Raw genomic sequence first — 15,912 nt, 5'->3', positions numbered from 1 at the left:
CGGCCTGCACTGCTTACTAGGGATGAATCATTATTTCCCTTGTATAATGTGACTTTTGCTAAGAAAAAATAAAATAATATTAATTGGCCAAAATATTTCAAATATTTCTATGAATACTTAAACTTTATAAACCTCAAAAATCTTGTACTCTTTCATAGTGACTACCACATTTTTACACATTGTGATTGACAATTTAAATAGATGTTTATAATCTATTTTGATCAGACTCCTTCCTATTACCTTCCCTTGTTTTCTGTCCCCTGGGTCCTTTCCACTGAATCCTTTCCACTTACCAGTTAGTTCTTTTTTTAATTTATTATTTTATATATTTATTAAAAACAGAAAGAGGGAGAGAAAGAGAGAGAGAGTGAGTGAGAATGGGTGTACCAGGGCTTCTAGCCACTGCAAACTCCAGATGCATGTGCCACCATGTGCATCTGGCTTACATGGGACCTGGAGAATCAAACCTATATCCTTAGGCTTCTCAGGCATGCATCTTAACTGCTAAGCCATATCTCCAGCCCCAGTTAGTTCTTTATTTTATTTATATGTATATTTATAAATTTATTTTCATTTATATATCCCTCTTCCACAATCCACAATAGAAGATAGTTGTGCTCAATATTGTGAAGGTCTTCTGTATATAATAACATGTGTTTAGGTCATGAATGCCATGACCTCCTTAGCTTACATATTTAATGAATTTGGTATAAGATTTCCTTTTAGCTAATCTAGATTCTAGAGATAATAATAGGAATGGTACATAATTATCTTATTTAAAACATGGTTTACTGCATTCACAAATAGGTTATTGAGAAATATTACCTTCATCTGTCGTCACAATAATCAGAAAATACATATATGATTGCTTCTCAGCCTCTTGACTAAGATTAAGTGTAGAATCTATTCAGTTGAGTAACTTCCTTGTCCTATTTCCAATGATTATCTATTTAGTAAATTTTTGGAGCAGTAAGAAGGAGTAGGAACTTCTTCTCTTCCCCCCACATAACCACCTTGTATTTTAGAACCTCCAGGAATGATGTATGCCCTCACAGAAAAGAAAACTATTTTTAAATTTAATTATCCATAGAAGTGCCCTATATGGCCATGTCTGTGAGAAGATACATGTGTAGATCCTTCTACATTTATGAGTAAACCATGAAAATATGCAACATTATTAATTTTTAATGTGTAATTAAATGTTTTAAATTGGGTGTCTTGATATTCCTTTTTAATACACATTAGCAGAAAAGTTATATGGGAATATTAATAATAAAATAACATACTTATTGCTTATGATAACTGGGAAATCTAAAATTCCTTGTCATGTTGTTTTTCCAGTGCTTGTTTACCATTCCCTGGGCATTGTCCTCAATGGCTCAGAACCTAAACCCTAAGTGTCTTGGGAATAAGCAGTCATCTTGTCTTGTTGTTCATACAATTTCCAGGAGGTAATCTTACCTCCTAGTTTTACAAGATATACAGCTATTTCTGATGTACCAGGTTCTCTGATGGACACATGGTTGATTCTCTGAGTCTCATTCTGTGTTCTACTAATTATTCAGAAGTCAGCTTCTGGCCTTAACAACATGTAGTTTATTTCTTGTAATAATGCCAAGTTTTTTTGTTGTTGTCATTGTTGTTTTCCCTCTTTATTCTTAGAAACCAGAAACAAATCCCTCATTTTGTTCAGAATACCAGATCTACTTATGGCCCTTACTGAAGAAACATCTCAGCTTTCATGGTTCAAATTCCAAAATGCATATTCTTTTCTTTGCACTGAGGGTCAAAGCATACTTGGCAGTGAACCAATTCATTTGTCTGCAACTTGGGAGTGAAAGACAGAGCCACTCAAGCTCGGAAGACTTGCACTGTCTTGACTATAGAATTGACGTTCAAGCATCTTAAGTACGTTAATTGAATAAACTCAGAAATTTAAACATAAAAGCAAAAAAAAAAAAAAAAACATGTTGTTTACCCATACTGATTTGACATGTGAAGATATATTACAGTGATCTTGCTGAAGTGTAGAGCCAGAAAATAAGAAATGAGACTATGCCTACTCTACATACTCTCTCACAAGGTTTTACTTTCTTCTTTCTCACAATTGGTCTTTCAGTCTCTGCATCAAGATTGATCTGTCAGCCTCATCTTTTGCCAGCATGAGTTATAGGAAATTCTACTAGAGTTGGGTGGATGAACAGTACATGCAAACTCTGAGCACATGTATTCTCTCCATCAAAGCTGTTTACCCTCTAAGGTTTTTCTTTGTTTGAATTTATATAGGATTTTTGAAAGAAAACCCTACAGGATGTACATGATTTCATTATAATAAGGATAATATTTTCAATCTGTTCATCTCATTCAATCACTTAGGTGTTGTTTTCACTGGAAAATATTTGGAGAAAAAATATAAATATTGAAGCAGCCTCAGGAAAACATGTCCCAAACATTATCAAGAATGCCTTTAGAATTAAAATTTAATGAGTTTGACAAAAGGACTGTAAATTAGAAATGATCAATAAGAGTGTTTTCTATTATACCACTCAATAAATTCATGATAAAAGTTGCTAATTTATGAAGGAAGGAATCTTTTCCATACTTTTATTTAATATACACATCAAAGTTAGGAAGAGATGTCTCCCAATAGAGAGTTTAGCATTTTAATTACAATTCACATACATATAATGTATCTTTATTTTATTTTAGAAAATAAAAAAGAACCCTCAAAATTGTAATGAAGGTGACTTGTACCTCATAGTGTGACTATGTTGATGTCCCATGGCTAAGTTTGAATTTTGACTGTTATATGCAATTTTCTTCTATGATCTAAATTTTTATATACTTATAACAGTCATATGCTTAATTGTGAAAATAATGTGATGATTTTCTGAGGGAAGTTTTTGTTGGTGATGATGTCATGAAAATGTAGACCCCCCCCCAGAAAAGGATTTGTGCCCTTATAAATAGGCCTTAGATGATCTTAACTTCTCCACTATGAGAGACTGCATCTATAAACTGTAAATATCAAACTTTATGTGTATTTTATATACCTACATAAAAATTGGATGGTGTATGATCATGGAAGAGAAAATTATGAATGATGGCTGAAGAATTACCCTTCAATGTTTCATTGAACCATTTTCATTGTGATACAGAGATTGCTCTTATAGCACAGTCCCAAGCCACACTTTTTTGGCAATACCCTACTGAGTCAAGCTCTAGTGAAGTAAGTCAATGAAAGAAGCTTACTCAAATACAGACACACACCTATGTATAAAACACAAAGTTTTTTTTTTTTTTTTAAGGTCTGACTAGTCAGGAATTCATCATTATTGAATTACTTAAACAATTAAAACATTTATTTGGAACAACTTGCTTTTAGTGCTTTATCTCTAAGAGGTCCACAATGTAAGGGATATTTTAATTTATTTCTCTATTTTTAATTTTTTTCCATGAACATTACCATTGCCAACACTACCTTGGCCCCTCAGCATCACTGAGAAAACTGTTTTCTTAAATCCCCATCTAATATTTTATCCTCAGTCAGAATCCTTAAATATAGATCAGGAAGCTGCTGAAGAGCTTGCCAAACACATCACACACTGTCATCATCTTATAGTCACAACTTTCCCCTTTTACAGTTTAAAGCTCTTGTAATGCTCAAATGCTCAAATGCAGATGCATTGTTTTTTTTATATTTTTATTTAATTTAATATTTTATACTTTATTATTATTTTTTCTTTTTATTTTTGTAGTCAATGAACATGGTCAAGTTAGTACCATTGTAAGCCTCTTCCATGTTCTCCCTCCTCCACAGGGACTCTCTTTGTTGGGGTACATGGGTCATGCATTGTGGGGTTTTACATTGGGTCATGACAGAGACACATTTCCTCCTACCCTTTAATTTTTAAGACGTTATAAAACTAAATAAAAATAGGAAAAATATCTTCTTAGCAAATACTTAAAAGATCCTAAGTAGAAACTTGTTATCATATAATATTATCAATAGTTTTCTCTTATTTTTTATGTAATGATATGAGTTCATGAAAAGAATAGATTGATTTCCAGAATTTAATGTAGAATAATTCATAAGTACATGAATATATACATATGTATGCATATATATATACGATTTCTTTTTTTGAGTTTATTTACTTGCAAGCAAAGAGATAGTGTGTGTGTGTGTGTGTGTGTGTGTGTGACAGATGAAAGACAAAGAAAATGTCTACACCAGGGCCTTGGGCCACAACAAAGTCCAGATGCATGTGCCACTCTACATCAGGCATTAAGCCATCTCTTGAGTCTCTCTTCTCTCTCTCTCTCTCTCTCTCTCTCTCTCTCTCTCTCTCTCTTTCTCTCTCTCTCTATATATATATATATATATATATACATGTATATTTTAAGCATTTTTGTAAGCATTATTGAAAACTTAAAATATAATTTTAATTGAGACAAGTTTATGAAAAAGTGAGTTGATATTGAAATTATTCTCTCAAATACATAGCTGAATGCAACTATTTATCTTCTCAGTTTCTATGGTTCAGGAACCCACTGTGTTGTAATGGGATGCTTACAATTCAAAATTTCCTTCAGTGATGCTATTATAAGTTTTCCTTTTGATTTTTGAGACAAGGTTCCACCATGCGGCTTATGTCAGCCTCAAGCTCATAGTTCTGCTTCTCCCTTCTGAGAGCTCAGTTTACCCATTTGTTCCAGGAAACTGGATTCAAAGCTGTGTGAGCGGGCTGGAGAGATAGCTTAGTGGTTAAGCGCTTGCCTGTGAAGCCTAAGGACCCCGGTTCGAGGCTCGGTTCCCCAGGTCCCACCTTAGCCAGATGCACAAGGGGGCACACGCATCTGGAGTTCGTTTGCAGAGGCTGGAAGCCCTGGCGCGCCCATTCTCTCTCTCCCTCTATCTGTCTTTGTCTCTGTGTCTGTCGCTCTCAACTAAATTAAAAAAAAAAAAAATGCTGTGTGAGCCCAGGACTAGGTGCAAGACGATCCTCTCAGAAGTCACGTCAGTGGTGGATGACCTCAGATCTTCACCGGCTGCTACAGCAGATGTCTGCACATTGCCCTTGCCATGTGTGTCTCCTGCAGGGACCTCTCTGTTCGTAATCCTCACCTTCTCCCAAAATCAAGATGCATGAGTGAGGGATATGGAACAACAAGTATGTAAGTCACAAGTACTTTTAACCTAAATTCAGATTTGACACCTTATATCATGTGATGTGTCTTAGAAATTATGAACACTAAATCTAACACTAATTATGAACACTAAAGCCAAAGTGTACTAGTACTAGAAGTTTTGAATTCCTGGAAAAGTTTGGGGATAATTCACATGCTCAGTAAGGTCATTGTTTGTTTGTTTTATTAGTTTCCCATCAATCTGTGATTTTTTTTAACTCCAGAAATCAACTTTGAGTATATGTGTGTGTGTGTGTGTGTGCGTGTGTACATATATAAACACACACACACACACACACACACATATATATATATATATATATATATATTAACATTCAGAACAAAACTATCAATGTCTAATGTCCATTATTGCCAAAAGGAAAAAAATGAAAATATTTTTAAAACCACTGATTGGACGGTGTTATTCTCTCATTCTGGCACCATGCTGGTACATCATTTGGAAATGTATGTTGGGCTCCCAGCTGAGATTGTACTGTCAAAATAATCACATTCATGTTCTTAAATTGCAAATGATTGACTCTGTCTTTCCAGACAGGAGGCAAATTAGTATTTACATTATTCATAGCCAGCATGGAAGCACTTTTCACACTGTTTAGTTATGTCAATGGGATTTGGAAATTCAGAAAATTAAATCAACAGCAAGTCACCGAGTACTTTGAAAATAGATTGTATGTATTTCCAATACACTTATGCTACATGACTTTTAATAGTAATTTTGAAACATGAATTTTCTCTTTGGTAAAATTTGGATAATAATTGCAAAACAAATATCAAGTTTAATTTTTTTTCTAAAGATCCAAAATATACCCACAAAGCACAAAGATTCTGAGAATTACGTATTTTAGGAGGACTTGATTAGGAAATTCTGGGTGGTGTTAGTCTTTCTTCTTTCTTTCTTATTTTTTTAAATTAGTTATGTGCATAGAATTTATACAGCCATGTTGGTACCATCTTAATCTCCTCCTTGTCCTTTCCCCTTTGTAGGGACCCTCCTTGTTAGGGAATGTGGGTCATGCATTGTGCACAATGTCCCAACATGTGGCACTAACAATCTTTCCATTCCCTCTTCACTGATTTCCCTGAGCCATATTGGGTCTGTTTTAGGTCTGCTTCAGTGATGAGATCTTGGGAGCCTCTATGTCTCTGGATCTCTGGCTTGGTAGGAGTTGAGTATTCTCTGTGTCTATCTCCTTCACCCTTGCTGTGGCATTAGGTTGACCAAGAAAGCAGCACTCTTGCTCATTTCCCCAGTTACTTTTGGTTTCAGCTGGGGCCTTGGTGAGGTGTGATGGGCTGATTCTCTCCTCAGGATCATCATCCATCTGAAAAAGAGAAAAAACACTCTCCAATAGAGAGTGAAGTCAGCACTGGCTAAATGGGATACTCATTATTATTTTAGAAGGAATTTAGTATGTGTAGGCCCTCTTCTAGCCCACGAATTGTGGGAGCTTAATATTGGAGAGCTGGCTCATTTTTTGGATGTTTCTGACTTGTTTCCCAGTTCCGGCGATGGGTTCAGATCCATTGACTAGATATTGCACTTGTGTGAACATCACATCAGGTTGTTTGATGCTGAGTAGCTTAGTGGCTTGGACAGATGTTGGTCATTTTCTCCCATTCACTCAGGTAGCAACTTCTGGCACTAGATGAGCTAAGTGTCTGGGGACTGACTCACTTCCAGATTCCAGCCAGGTCACTCCATCTTCCGTACCAACAGCATACAGTGTTGTGGGTGGTAGGGTCTTACCATTAACCTTTGGTGGGTCAAGTACTCTGACAGAAATTTGTTTTTGTTTGGGAAAACTTGTAGGTCTCTCTACCAACAGTTAGTGGCATGCTGGTACTGGGAGTTACAGGACAGAACCAAAGGAAAAGATAGGTAGATAGGTAATATCAAAGAGAAAGAGTAAAGAGGGAGAAAGAGAGAGAGAGAAGAGAAGATTAAGGTTAGTCTTCATCATACACTCTCCAGGACTTTGTGATTCAGGTGTTCCCTCTAAGGACCTTATAGATGTACAACATTTTAATCTTTTTTTTTTTTTAGGATATAGGATTTTATGGTACCATTTACATTGAGGTCCAGTTTTATGTCCCCCCTCTACTCTAAGCTCCCTTTCTGCCTCCCCCATTTCCTGGTCCTCAAGAAGCTTATTAGGTATGTTAACCATGTGACAGTTGTCTTTCTGTGGTTGGGTGAGTCTCCTCAGAATGATCTGTTCCAAGTACAACCATTTTCCATCAAATTTCATTGTTTCATTTCTCCTTACTACTGTGTAAAATTCCATCATGTAGATATACCACCTCTTGGTTATCCATTTGTCTAATGATGAACAGTTGGGTTGATTCCAGATCTTAACTATTATGAACTGAGCAGCTATAAAAGTGGTTGAATGCCCAGGGGTCAATGTCCAATAAGGAAATAACTGGGTCTATCAGTAACTCTATAGTCAACATTTTCTGGAGTCTCCATATTGCATTCCAAAGTGGTTTTACCATCTTACATTCCCACTAACAGTGAATGAAGGTTCTTATTTCTCTACAACCTCACCAGAATTTGTTTTCATTAGATTTTTTTTAATGTTTGCTATCCTTACAGGGATAAGGTGGAATCTCATAGTTGTTTCAATTTGCATTTCCCTGATGATTAAGGATGATAACATTTTCTTACGTGTGTCTTTGCCATTTGTATTTCTTCCTCTGAGAACTCCCTGTACAGTTCTCTTCCACATTTTGTACGTGGGTCGTTTGACTTTTTAGTGCTTAGGTTTTTGAGTTCTTTGTAGATTCTAGAATTTAGACATCGATCAGTTGTACAGCTGGCAAAAATTTTCTCCCATTCTGTGGGTAATCTATTGGTTCTGCTAATTGTAAATTTGTCTGTGAAAAATCTTTTCAGCTTCATGAGATCCCCATTGCTGAGTGATTGTTTAAGGTCCTGAGCTACTGGTGTTTTGTTCAGGAAGTCTTTTCCTCATGGAAAGTTCCTCTTTTATTTTATTTTATTTTTTTGTTTTCTAGTGGTAGCTGAATTTTTACTCTTACATTGAGGTCTTTGATCCATCTGGACTTGATTTTTGTATATGGCTAAATGTATTCCTAGATCTGGTTATTCAAATTGTCCAGCACAATTTGTTGAAGATGCTCTCTTTTTTCCAGCTTACATTGTTAGGGCCTTTGTTAAATATCAAGTATCTATGGTTACTTGACCCAAAGTCCATGTCCTCAATTTTGTTCCATTGGGCTATAACCCTGTTTTTATGCCAGTACCATGTTATTTTTATTACTATGGCTTTACAGTATGGCTTTAGATCAGGTATGGTGATGCCTCCAGGGGTATTTCTTTTGCTGAAGATATGCTTGGATATCTAAGGCCTTCTTACATTCCGTATGAATTTTGAGATAATTTTTTCCTATCTCTGTGAAGGAAAATGTTGTAATTATTATTGATATTACATTAAATCTGTATATTGCCTTTGGTAAGATTTATATTTTCACAATGTTATTTTTGCCTACCCAGGAGAATGGGAGGTCTTTCCATTTTTTCAAGTCATCCTCAACTTCTTTTTTGAGTGTTTTTGTTTTCATTGTATAGGTCTTTGACATCCTTGGTTAATGTAATACCAAGGTGTTTTGTTGTTGTTACTTTTGAAATTTGGACAATGGCACTTACTTCTTTATCTGTATCTTTGTCTTTTGCATATAGAGAGGCTACTAATTTTTTTGTATCCTGCTACTTTGCTGAAGGGCTTAATCACTTTTAAGAGTTTTGAGATGAAGACTATTGTGTCTCTTATGTATAGAATCATGTCATCTGTAGATAGGGCTAACTTAACTTCTTCCTTTTGAATTTCTATTCTTTTTATTTCTTTCCCCTGTCTTACTGCTTGAGCTAGGACTTCCAGTACATGTTAAAGAGCAGAGTTGAGAGTGCACACCTCTTTCTTGTTCCTGATCTCAATGGAAATTCCTTCAGTCTCTCCCCATTAAGTATTATTTGGGCTTTAGTAGCTTTATATATAGCCTTTATTATGCTGTGATATAAACCATCCATGCATTGATCAAGGTGGATAATGCTTTTGAGGTGTAGTTGAATTCAGTTTGCCATGATTTTGTTCAAGATCTTTGCATCTAAGTTCATCAGGGAAATAGGCCTATAGTTTTCTTTCTTTTCTTTTCTTTTCTTTATTTCTTTTTTTTTTTGTATCTGCCTGGTTTTTGTATTAGGGTGATACTAGCTTCATAGAAGGAATTGAGGAGCTTTCCCTGTTCTCCAATTGTGTGGCACAGTTTTAGAAAAAAGAAATTGGTTTTAGTTCTTCCATGAAGGTTTGATAGAATTAGCTGAGAAGCAATCTGGTCCTGGACTTTTCTGTTTGGGGAAATTGTTCATAACGTTTTTAATTTTGATGGGTGTAATAGGTTTGTCTCATATATTAGTCTTCTCTGAGTTTAGCTTTGGTAGGTGCTATGTGTCTAGGAATTTATCCATTTCCTTCATATTATCCAGTTTTATGGAGTAGAGTTTTTGAAATGAGTCCTGATGATTCCCCCAATTTCACTCTTGTCTGTTGTGATCTCTCCTTTTTCAATTCTAACTTTGTTAATTTAATGTCTCTCTCTCTCTCTTTCACTTGGCCAGGGGTTTATCAATCTTGTTTATTTTTTCAAAGAACCAGTTCTGTGTTTTATCAATTTTTAATTGTTTTCTTAGTTTCCAGTTCAATAATTTCTGCTGTGATCTTAATTATTTCTTTCCATCTGGAGTTTTTATGTTTACTTGTTTGTTTTAGAGGTAGGGTCTCACTGTAGGTCAGGCTGACCTGGAACTTACTAGGTAGTCTCAGGGTGGCCTCAAACTCATAGAAATCCTCCTACCTCTGCCTCCCAAGTTCTGGGATTAAAGACATGCACCACCACGCCCATCTCCATTTTGGAATTTTGTGGGTTGGATTCATCTTGTTTATCCAGTGCCTTTAATGTGGATGGTTAGGTTATTGATTTTGAATCTCTCTGTCTGTTATGAAGGCATTTAGAGCTATGAATTTTCCCCTAAGGACCACCTTCATTGTGTACCATAAGTTTTGGTATGTGTGTTCTCATTGTCATTCATTACTATAAATTTTGCTATTTCATTTTTTATTTCATCCACTACCCATTTATTATTTAAACATGTGTTGTTCACTTTCAGGAGCTGGCAAGATTCCTGTCATACTTTCTGTTGTTAATTTCTAGCAATACATCATCGTGATCTGATATCATGCAGGAACCTATGTTGATCTTCATAAATATATGGAGACAGGGTTTAGGACCCAGTATATGGTCTATTTTAGAGAATTTTCCATGGACTGCTGAGAAGAGTGTGTAATCTGTGGATTTGGAGTAAAAATGTTCTGTAGATGTCTGTTAGGTCTAATTGATCTATGGCTTTATTGAGCTCTCTTGCTTCCCTGTTGATTTTCTTTTTGGATGATCTATGTATTGCTGACAGTGGAGTATTGAAGTACCTGGCTATGATGGTGTTGGTGGTTACTTTTGTTTTGTTATCAAGTAGGCTTTGTTTTATGAATTGTAGTGTACCTGTGTTTGGTGTAGAGAGTTTGATGATTGGGATATCTTCTTGTTGGATACTTCCCTTGATAAATAAGAAGTGGCCTTCTTTTTCTTTTTTGATTATGTTTTGTTTGAAGTCAATTTTATCTGATATTAGTATAGCTATACCTACTTGTTTCATATTTTCATTTGCATGGAATATCGTTTTCCACTCTTTCTCCCTGAGGAAGTGCCTGCCTTTATTGGTGAAGAGGGTTTCTTGAAGATAATAGATTGAGGAGTCTAATCTTCTGATACACCTTGTTAGCTTATGTCTCTTGATGGATGAATTATGGCCATTAATATTTATGGTAAAGACCGTGAGGTTTGATTTAATCCCTGCCATATTGTGGTAGTTTATGAGGTTTGGTGTTTTCTTGAACTTTGTAGATTTTTGTGCCTTCTCTGAAGTTGCTTATTGTGATCTGCTTCTTGTAGGCACTTGAGGTTGATGATTTGATTCTTTTGTGTGGATAATTCCCTGAAATTCTCTCTGCAGGTTTGGCTTTGTGTTCATATAGTTGCAAAGCTGAGTTTTAATATACAAAGTTTTTCTTACACCAACTCTTATGAGGTATACTTTTTTCTGGGTAGAGCATTTTGTGTTGGAAGCCATAAGTTATTAGACTTTGCAGTGTTATATTTTAAGCCCTTCTGACTTTCGGAGTTTCCATTGAAAAGTCTGAATTAATTCTGATGGGGTTATCTTTATATGTACCATATTGTTTCTTCCTAGATGCTTTTAGGACTTTTTGTTTGTGATCTATGATTAGAATCTTAATGATAATATGTCTTGGAGAGTTTCTCCTTTGGTCCAGTCCTTTTGGAGTTCCGTTAGCTTCTTGTAATTTGATAGGACTTGCTTTTGAAAGAGTGGGAACATTCTCTTAAATAATTTTGTTGAAAAAGTTCTCCATGTCTTTGGTCTGAAATTCTTCCTCTTCTGGTATTCCCATTATCCAAATATTAGGACAAAATTCTCTCATGTTCTGTTCACAAAATTTTTGAACTTATTGAAACTTTTGGACTTATAAACTGTTTCTTCTGTTTTGTCTTCCAATTCTGAGTTTCTATCCTTCACATGGCTGACTCTATTGTTAAGAGCTTCTATAGAATTTTGGGTATGTTTGATTTGTATTTTCCACTGCTCTTTTTATGTATAGTTTCCATCCTTCTGCATAGTTCCCTTTAAATGTCATTTTCTGATATTTTAATGCTTCCTGGAATTCATCCATGCATTTCTTTATATTTTCTTTGAGCTTAGACAACTGGTTATTGAGGTCTTTTTTTTTTTTTTTTCACTCTCCTTCAGATCATTTAACTGTCTTTGGAACCCTTCCTAGTTCCTTTATTTTTGGTCTAATCTAGCAAGGACAGAATTCATATAATTTTGGGGCCTTTGTTGAGTTTTTACATATTCTATTTTCCTAGCCAGGGTTGTATACCTTGTATTTTCATGTTGGGGTCTGATCTTATGGTCTCTTCTGTGTTTTGATTAAATACATACAGTGTGGGACTGTGCAATCGTATTGGATTTACTTTCATTTGATTTTTCATGTTATTCCTTTTGCTTTATGGTCTGTCCATCACAATGTAGGAATCTTGTTTAATTTAGGAGGAACCTGTAGTTTACCACCCAATTCTACAACAATAGCTCCAGCTGTTATAAGCTTCAACTTTCAGATTTTCATGTATTACTTGAGCTCTTGTGACTCACTTGAAAATCATTTTTCACACAACAGAGTGGAGTCTTAGAAACATAAACCACATTATGTGAAGGCACTGAAAACCAAACCCGAATTCTTTATTGTATGAATAAAAAAATTCTGTTTTTTGAAAAAGTTGCATTTCAAAATTGCAGTGTCATACCGTAGTAGGTGCATATTCTTGATCACCTATGACTTCTGCCCTTTCTTATCATTTCATAGCTAGCTCTGCTCTAATTAAATTCAATAGTCATGGTGCTTTCCAGTGATGGCCTCTCAATATGTTGTGCAAAGCATTCAAAGTGTCAGTTGCTTGCTAATATCCAATCTACAGAAAGAACCTACTGGATAATTTTGTTGACCAGGCCAGAAGAAAAAGAATTCAGTTTCAAAAACATGCTAGACTCATCCTTGATTTTCTTCTCTGTTTTCATCTTTGCTGCTAGATGCTGAACTGACAACTTCTCAGAAACAAAACTTTCCCATTCTGCTACAGCATCTTGTTTTCTAGATGTCATCACAATCTGAAGTGATATCAGTTAAATTTTCTCCTCACTTATAATTTACTTTAATTTTTAATAAGAAAGAAAAGCATTGTGGATATTTTTTCTCACATTTGACATTAGCATGTAGAATAAGGACTGCCATCTCCTGGGTGCTTAGATGAAAATATTTTGAAATTTTGAGCCAATCAATATGAATATAAACTTATCATGACTACTATTGAAAAATATATAATTAGAAGAGCTAATTCTGTCATTTTGATGAAATTAGAGAAAGCAAGTGCAGTCAGAATTAAGGGGAAATCCAGAATTTGTATAGTGAGTCATAAGTTGTCTGAGAATAGAAACTGGAGTTTCAGACACCCTGTCTAGGCTTCAGTTTTGAACAACACAGCAGTTCTAATTAGCAGTCAAGAATTTCCATATATAAGATACCATAATTCCCTTAGAGACATGTCTACATATAGTCTTAAAAATATTTCACTATCCTCCTCAATTACATCTTCCTACTCTTTTTCTGTAGAACTGGGGACTATTAGACTACTTGCAAGATAAACTTAAATGGCAAATGAAAAATACTATTTTTTGCCTTCATAATTTTGAGATTTATTTTGTTTCTATGTTTTTCATCTATTTTTTTAGTTGTTAGAGGGAAAAGGATAATTACATAAACATAGAAGTTATATTAAAATTGGCTCATGTGACCAGTCAAAATTTCTATAGAGTAAATAAGCAATCAGAGGATCTGGGAGGGACAACAGTTAAGTTCCAGTCCATGGCCAGATACCTGAGGGCCAGCAAGCTGATTTTGTACTTGCAGCTCAAGGTATAATCTCAAGACCCAGGAAGGGAGAGCAGTTAGTTCTAGGTCATAGGTAGGAACATACTGATTTCCTAGTGCAAAGCCCATCAAGCAGAGAGAATTCTCTCTTATCAGTCTTTTTGTTTCTAGTCTAAACTTGAGCTGTGGAGGATAGCCCCAGCTCCTTTTTTTTTTTTTTTAATCATTTAGAGCTTTATTTTAATCAAACAGTCAGTGCCTTCAAGTAACCGGTAACCTTGTCACATCCTAAGCCTTAATGTTCAGGTCTTCCCTCTAGGGGGAAAGGTTTTCTTTCTGGTGCTCCTTTTTCCTCTGGGGATTCAAACACAACACCTGGGATTCTTGGCTTCTTTGGCTCCCATTCTAATAGCCAGAACATGCTCACTTTCCTGGAAGCACTCATATATTGCTTCACAGAGTCTGAATTGAGGGGTATAGGCAGCCTAGGACTCAGGCTGTCCCGAAAGTAGTTTCCACAGGGCTGCTGACTGACAATGGGCACCACCTGGCAAGGCCTCAGCACTGCAACGAAGGCACGCAGCTCAGTGTAGGAAGAATGATCAGAGTAAGGGATCATGTGGACGTCAGGGTGGGGGCTGTGGATCTTCCGGCTCTTGGGAAGGATAGAAATGGTAAGGAGGGTCTGGTTCCAATGAAGCATGGCAGAATGGCAGATCTCCAAATGGTCCGTGGCATGGATTCGGCTGGCCCCCTCATCCACCATGAAGACTTCTGCTCGGCCCAGGAGCTTTGCCAACGCCAGACGCTGAGGATTCAATACCACCCGGATCTGAAACCCCAGTGCCAGTTGCTCCAGTACTGATTACTATCCCAGGTTGTCGAGTCCAATCTTTGTGTGATGTTGTGGGTACTTTTGGGTGAACTGGATAATTTGTTGCAGCTTCCTGTCAGGAAGGAAGAATGAGGGCTGGGTTGCCACTGATGCTGACCAGGTATAAAGTGTGGATCTGTTTCTGCACTGACAGGGCTGGCTTCTTCAGCATGGATGTCTTACATCAAAAATCACCTCTAGGTGATGGTGCAGGAGGTAGGCGGTGATTGGGGAGCAGTGGAGGAGCCATGCCCATGTGCTGGACAGGCCCACTGTGTGGTCCCAGGACATATAGGACAAGAAGAGCCGCGCAGAGCCAGCCTGGTGTAGGCTCCAGAAGCCCACGGCAATGGGCATGTGTGGGATCAGGGCCCAGTTCATGGTGGCAGGGCTGGGGTCTCTGCTGGGGTCTTCACGGGGGAAGAATTCTTGCGTGGGGACTCCGCCACGGCACCCCAAAGAAAGACATGCTGGAGCCAGAGCCAGGCCACAGGCCCTCGGGGAAAAGCAACCCAGCAGAGTGGCTAGTGACTAGTGTGGACAGAGAGGATGTGGTTGAGCTCCGGCAGGTGAAAGCCCAGGTACGCATCACCGAGGCTGGAGCCACTCCCCGCCGCCCCCCAGCCCCGGCTACTTTAAGAAGGGCAATTTGCTTTACTTATTTTATTCGTTTAAATACTTATTTTATCCAAATGACCCGCATAGTCACAACCAGAAAAATGACCAAATATCTGGATAAAAGTTTGCCCAGTAAAACTGAAACAGAACAGCAATCTATTACTCACAACTCTATATAGATTTTAGTCATAACACTAATTAAATAATAAACAAACTTTTACAGATTTATAATGAGGTGTTATAAATTTAGAATCCTACTCAATTCTGTAAGTTATATTGTTATGAGATAATATTTAATTAAATTGTGTTTCTCTTGAGTATTATTAATAATACTAGAAATACATATTACTTCACTTGCCAAAAGTATTGATCAAATTTGCACCCATTTAAATATGGTGTTTGTATTTGAATTTAAAGACAGAATAATGTATTACAAGAATATGTGGCAATTCTAAGTAGTTTATGTATATATATAATTGTTAGAGGGAAAAGGATAATTACATAAACATAAATTGACTCATGTGTTGGTTATGCATTGCGGGGATAGCCATTAAATATGGGTAAGAGGGAATTTCTGTGTATAATGTCCTGACATGTGGCTGTAACAATCTTTCTGTCCTCTCACCAAAG

At 36.5% G+C, this 15,912-nt stretch overlaps 1 non-coding gene and 1 pseudogene across 1 annotated transcript; one reads left to right on the top strand and one right to left on the bottom strand.

Moving 5' to 3' along the window:
* Window positions 1-864: 864 nt before the first annotated feature.
* LOC123461026 lies at window positions 865-1,050 on the top strand. The gene has a single exon (XR_006637354.1). It is a non-coding gene; the product is annotated as a U2 spliceosomal RNA (small nuclear RNA).
* Window positions 1,051-14,085: 13,035 nt separating this feature from the next.
* LOC101616509 lies at window positions 14,086-15,045 on the bottom strand (annotated as a pseudogene).
* Window positions 15,046-15,912: the final 867 nt, after the last annotated feature.

This window comes from Jaculus jaculus, chromosome 5 (assembly GCF_020740685.1).
Source record: "Jaculus jaculus isolate mJacJac1 chromosome 5, mJacJac1.mat.Y.cur, whole genome shotgun sequence".
NCBI lineage: Eukaryota > Metazoa > Chordata > Mammalia > Rodentia > Dipodidae > Jaculus > Jaculus jaculus.
Note: the sequence above shows the minus strand (reverse complement) of the source record. Positions and strands in the feature narration are given on the sequence as shown.